This window comes from Zea mays, chromosome 10 (assembly GCF_902167145.1).
Source record: "Zea mays cultivar B73 chromosome 10, Zm-B73-REFERENCE-NAM-5.0, whole genome shotgun sequence".
In the NCBI taxonomy this organism is placed as follows: Eukaryota; Viridiplantae; Streptophyta; class Magnoliopsida; order Poales; family Poaceae; genus Zea; species Zea mays.
Genome location: NC_050105.1, coordinates 86060302 through 86066821, shown reverse-complemented (window position 1 = coordinate 86066821; position 6520 = coordinate 86060302).

Genomic DNA, 6520 nt, shown 5'->3' with positions numbered 1-6520 from the left:
TTTGCCCTCTTCGCATTTCGGGTCAGCTCGTATGTCATGTGGGACCTAGCCCCCGTGTCGTAGGGTGGGAACCCTGGAGCACGTCGGCAGAGACTTTGCCCATGACGCTTGGGGTGCGAGTGAGGAGATCTGCCTTTAAAAAGGGATCAATCCCTCGGGCAGTAGCCATGCCTTCGCACTCCTCGCATTCATCGCGTCTTCCCACCTTCCGGGCCCCCAGATAGGGTGCACCTGTGTTGCCTTCTTCTTGTTGCTGTTGGAGGAGCACGACCTCGTGGGGGTCGGCGCTCTTCAGTCATCGCTCGGCTTCAAGGATTTTCATCATGTAGCCCTGCTGTAGTCCCCCGCCGGTGGTCACCCAGAATGATGGCCGCCAGCCTTGTGGTGGGGAAGAGCGAGCCGGGCCATGGCCTCTCCCTTGCCCTCAGCTTCAAGGATGTTCATCATCCGTGCTGGGGAGGAGGGCAAGTCGAGTTGGTGTCCTGCCTTCCGCATGGGCTGGTGACCCGCTTCTTCCTCTAGCATTCGGGGGAGAAGGGCGTCCACCAGCCTTACGGAGGAGGCGAACTGCCACCTGCTGCCTGGTCGAGGTGTGGCTGTCCGTCCACCGCACGGGCGACGGTCGCGCCGTACGCTGGTCGGCCACGTCCACGGCCCTTCCCGCGCCGCTGGCCGCACCGGGGGGTCGCACAACACGTCGTACGCCACAGCGGTGGCCTCCGTGTTCTTGGATAGTCTTGTCCTCGCTCCTGTGGCGAGGATAGGAGTGAGGACCTCCTTGTGCGCGCTGGGGCGGCCGCCATTCGCCGGTGCAGCGTTGGTGCGCAGGTGGCCGCTGTCGTCGGTGCTGAGGTGGTGGCCGCCACAGGTGAGGCCTCCCACTGCAAAGGGGGTTGCCTCCGCCGACGAGACCGTCAGTGCCACCTGCGGCCGGACCTCCAGCTCTTTGGCTTTAATGGATTGTTCTCGCCCCCGTGCGGGGGACAGGGGCGAGGGACTTTTCACAGTAGCGTTTGCCCTGAGGCAATCGTTGCTGCTGTCTAGCCGCCTGAGGCGGAAGTCGTTGTCGCTGTTGGTGCAGTGGTCGCCCGTGAGCCGCTTGGAGTTCGTTGTCTCGCAGCTCTTCTGGTCTGGAGGTAGTTCATTCCTGCGGGAATGGAGCTGGGGTCCCGTTTGTAAGGGAATGTAATGGTATTTGCCTGAGAGCCGAGGGCGCTGCCGATGTCTAAGTCTAAGTAGCATAGTTACCCTAAGTATGTGTGTTTGTTCTCTATGGCTGCTGAGGCCTGAACATTTGGGTATTTGAGCATAATGTCGTGCTTCTTTCCTCTTATTTCGAGCATTAGGACTTGTTCGGTAGCAGAATCACTTGTCCGAGCGCGAGTTACTTTTCGTGGAAGGTGATGAGTGAGGTATCCGTATCCTGGAGGCGTAGGAGTCCCTCGGCTCGGTCGGCCTTGCCGTTCAAGGTCCCTCTCGCTCATCTTTAGGATTCCGTTACCGATATAGTCGAAAGGCACGAAAGTCGTTTTGGTATAAAAACCTTTCCGAGGAAAATTTTGATGCAGAGGGGGTCCCCCCCTTCTAGACCCGAGGCGACCGCTCGGGCCAGAACCCTTGCGGAGGGCCTGGCCGTGGCCGTCGGGTCTACCCGGTCCGCCCGAGCCATGACCTCACAGCAGCGTGCCCGGGCCGAAGGTATGTTTTGCCTGCTTCGTGATTTTGTTTTGGCTTCATTCTTCTCCTCGCGTCTGAAGGATATTGTTCGGCTATCTTCAGGGTTTGAGACGGCTCTTAACGAGTCCGTCAAGAACTGCGAGGCGCTTGCCCAGGTGGCTGAGAAGAAGGAGGTCGACCGCGTGGCCATGTCTGAGACCATCTCGGTCTTCTGTCGGACCTTTGGCCTCGGCGAAGTCCCCTCGGGCAGCTCCCCCCAGAGTCGCCTATGGGCCTTGGGCGGCCACATGCGCAGCAGACTCCGCGAGGCGCTGCACCACGGCGTTAGGCGGGCCTTCGCCGTCCTCGCTTCCCACTACGATGTGGATTTGGAGCGGGTCAGCGAGGGCTACTGCTTACCCAACGAAGAGGAGGCCCCCTGTCCGAGGTCCGAAGGCTTGACGCGGCTGCCGAGGGCCCAGGCGCGGCATTGGCTTCCTTCTTCGAGGTGGAGATCTATCCGCCTGCGTCGCCGTCCGAGGCCGGGCCAGATTCCGCCGCGGGCGGGGATGATGCCGAGGGTGCTGCTCCTCCCCCTGCCGACACCTGAGCCTGTGGGGAAAAGTTTGTTTTAAGTATGTGAATGTTTCTTGCGGCCGCTGAGGCCTAAACATTTTAATGTCAGAGTATAAAGTTGTGTTTTCTTTCCTCTTGTTTCGAGCGTTAGGACTTGTTTGTCGATAGCAGAATCACTTGTCCGAGCGCGAGTTACTTTTCGCGGAAGGTGATGAGTGAGGTATCCGTATCCCGGAGGCGTAGGAGTCCCTCGGCTAGGTCGGCCTTGCCGTTCAAGGTCCCTCTCGCTCGTCTTTAGGATTCAGTTATTGATATAGTCGAAAGGCTCGAAAGTCGTTTTGGTAGAAAACTTTTCCGAGGAAAATTTTGACGAAGAGGGGGTTCCCCCCTTCTAGCCCCCGAAGGAGGTTCGGTTTTTGCTGAGGCAAGGCCGATCCTCCCTTGACGGTTAGACTTTTTATTTATGCATGTAAAGGAATCGAGATACATGAATGACTTGAAACACTTTAAGGGTAAAAGCGACGTAGTTGTTCGATGTTCCAAGCGTTGCTGTAGACCTCGCCTTGATCGTTGGCCAGCTTGTATGTCCCGGGCTTCAAAACTTTGGCGATGATGAACGACCCTTCCCAGGGAGGAGTAAGCTTGTGGCACCCTCGGGCGTCTGGTCGTAGCCGAAGCACCAAATCTCCCACTTGGAAGCCTCGGGGCTGAATCCTTCGGGCGTGGTAGCATCGCAGGGACTGCTGATACCGCACCGAGTGTAGTAAGGCTACGTCCCGAGCCTCTACCAGCTGGTCCAGTGAATCTTCTCGGCTGGTCTGGTTGCTTCGGTCGTCGTACTCCTTTGTCCTCAGGGAACCGTATTCTAAGTCTGTGGGTAGGACGGCCTCGGCCCCATAGACTAGAAAGAACGGCGAGAAACCCGTGGCCCGGCTCGACGTCGTCCTCATGAAAGGGAAATGTGCCCTTGGGCCATTTCTAAGTATTTTGGTGATTAAGTGTCCAACACAAATGGTTATGTGTTAAACTATGCCAAATGGTGGACAAAGTGCAAATCAATACGAAGGTATGATTCTAGACTTAGTACATTGGTTTTTGTATACTAACATATTGGTCTAAGTGCTAGAATCAGAGAAAAGACAAATGGAAAAGACTTGGCTCGAGCAGCTAAGACTCTGCTCAGTCTGGGTGCACCGGACTGTCCGGTGGTGCACCGGACAGTGTCCGGTGCGCCAGGCTGGCTCTGGTGAAAAGGCCGCTCTCGGGATTTGAATGGCGGTGTACGGCTATAAATCACCGAACTGTCCGGTGGTGCACCGGACTGTCCGGTGAGCCAACAGTCGGTCGCGCAATCCGCGCGTGACGCGTGGCCGAGCCAACGGTCTGATGGGGGCACCGGACTGTCCGGTGTGCACCGGACAGTGTCTGGTGCGCCAATGACTCCAAATCTTCAACGGTCGGCTGCGCCAGAATAGGAAAGAGATCTGCACCGGACTGTCCGGTGCACCAGTCGACAGAAGGCAAGATTTTCCTTCCTGGATTGCTCTCAACAGCTCCTAGCTGCCTTGGGGCTATAAAAGAGACCCCTAGGCGCATGAAGGAGTACACCAAGCATACTTTGAGCATTCTTGATCATTCACACTTCGTCTTTGCGCACTTGTTTGACATTCTTAGTGATTTGAGCTCCATTCTAGTGAGAACTTTGTGATATTCATTTGAGCTCAAGTCTTGGCCGTGTGTGTGTGCGTATTGCTGTGGACTTGTGTGTGTTGCTCATCCCATCCTTACTTACGTGTTCATTTGTGATCATCTTTTGTAAGGGCGAGAGACTCCAAGTTGTGGAGATTCCTCGCAAACGGGATATAGTGAAAGGAAGAGAAACACTGTGGTATTCAAGTGGGTCTTTGGACCACTTGAAAGGGGTTGAGTGCAACCCTCGTCCATTGGGACGTCACAACATGGAGTAGGCAAGTGTTGTACTTGGCCGAACCACGGGATAAACCACTGTGCCTCTCTGTGTTGGTCTTTTTTGTGGTTATTGTGTTTCGCAAGAACTCCTCTCTAGCCACTTGGCTTTATTGCTCTAACACTTAATCAAGTTTGTTGCTTTAAGATTTAAGTTTTTACAGGATCACCTATTCACCCCACCCCCTCTAGGTGCTCTCAATTGGTATCAGAGTCGTTCTCTTCAAGAAAGGACTAATCGCCCGAAGAGATGGATCCTAAGGGAAAGGGGATGGTGGTCAACGACAATGAGAAGGAGTCCATCTTCAACGAGCCAAGGGACGACAAAGTCAATGACTCCGGCTCAAGTCAAAAGAAGAAAGACGGAAAGAAGAAGAGGCACATCAGGAAGGTTGTCTACTACGACAGCGACGAATCTTCCTCTTCTCAAAAGGACGACGAATACGAGGAGAAAAAGAAAACGGTCAACTCGAACTTTTCTTTTGATTATTCTCGTATTCCGCATAATTCAAATGCTCATTTGCTTTCCATTCCATTTGGTAAACCCCACACTTTGATGGAGAGGACTACGGATTTTGGAGTCACAAAATGTGTAGCCACTTGTTTTCTCTTCATCCAAGTATATGGGAGATAGTAGAAAATGGGATGCAATTTGATAGTTCTGATAACTCCATGTTTATCAATGAACAAATCCATAAAAATGCACAAGCTACTACTGTTCTTTTAGCATCCTTGTGCAGGGAAGAGTACAATAAGGTGAGCGGCTTGGACAACGCCAAGCAGATCTGGGACACCCTCAAGATCTCGCATGAGGGAACGACATCACCATGCTCACCAAGATGGAGTTGGTGGAAGGCGAACTAGGAAGGTTCGCAATGATCAGGGGAGAGGAGCCAACTCAAACGTACAATAGGCTCAAGACCCTGGTCAACAAGATAAGAAGCTATGGAAGCACAAGATGGACGGACCACGACGTCGTCCGACTCATGCTAAGGTCCTTCACTGTCCTTGATCCTCATCTTGTAAACTCTATTCGTGAGAATCCTTGGTACATCAAGATGACGCCCGAGGAAATACTCAGAAAGTTTGTAAGCGGGCAAATGATGATCAAGGAGGCGAGGTACGTTGATGAGGCGTTGAATGGCCCAATCTACAAGCCTCAAACCGTTGCTCTCAAAGCAACAAGTAGCAGGGAGACGCTACCTAGCAAGGTGGCACAAGTTGAAGCGGTCGGGCTAAATGAAGATGAAATGGCCCTCATCATCAAGCGCTTCAAGACGGCGCTCAAAGGTCGCAAGGAGCACCCCAACAAGAGCAAGACGAAGGGGAAGCGCTCCTGCTTCAAGTGTGGTAAGATTGGTCACTTTATTGCTAACTGTCCCGATAATGATAGTAACCAGGAACAAGGGAAGAGTGGAAAGTGGGAAAAGAAGAAGACCTACAAAAAGGCGAAGGGCGAGGTACACCTTGGAAAGGAGTGGGATTCGGATTGCTCCTCGTCCGACTCCGACAATGAAGGACTCGCCGCCTCAGCCTTCAACAAGTCGGCTCTCTTCCCCAATGAGCATCACACATGCTTCATGGCAAAGGAGAAGAAGGTAAATACTAGAAGTACTATTACATATGCTTCTTCAAGTGATGATGAGTCTAGTGATGATGAAGTAGACTATGCTAGTTTATTCAAAGGTTTATATAGAACTAAAATTGATAAGATCAATGAATTAATTGATGCCTTGAATGAGAAAAATAGATTGTTAGAAAAACAAGAGGATCTTTGATATGAAGAGCATGATAAATTTGTTAGTGCACAAAATTCTTTTGATCTAGAAGTTAAAAGAAATGAAATGCTTTCATGTGAACTATCTACATGCCATGAATCTATTTCTAACTTAAAGAGTATTAATGATGACTTGAATGCTAAGTTAGAAGTAGCTAATAAATCTAGCTCATGTATTGATCAGGTAGTAAGTTGTAATAGGTGTAAGGATTTTAATGTTGATGCTTGTAGTGAACACTTAATTTCCATTTCCAAATTAAATGATGAAGTGGCTAGTCTTAATGCCCAACTTAAGACTAGCAAAAATGAATTTGATAAACTAAAATTTGCAAGGGATGCCTACACTGTTGGTAGACACCCCTCAATTAAGGATGGGCTTGGCTTTAAGAGGGAAGCCAAGAACTCAACAAGTCATAAGGCTCCCATCTCCGCCAAGGAGAAAGGGAAGGCCCCTATGGCTAATAGTGTTCAAAAGAATCATGCTTTCATTTATACTGATAGAAAACTCTCTGGAAATGCTTATAGGAATTGTTCTTATGATTCAAA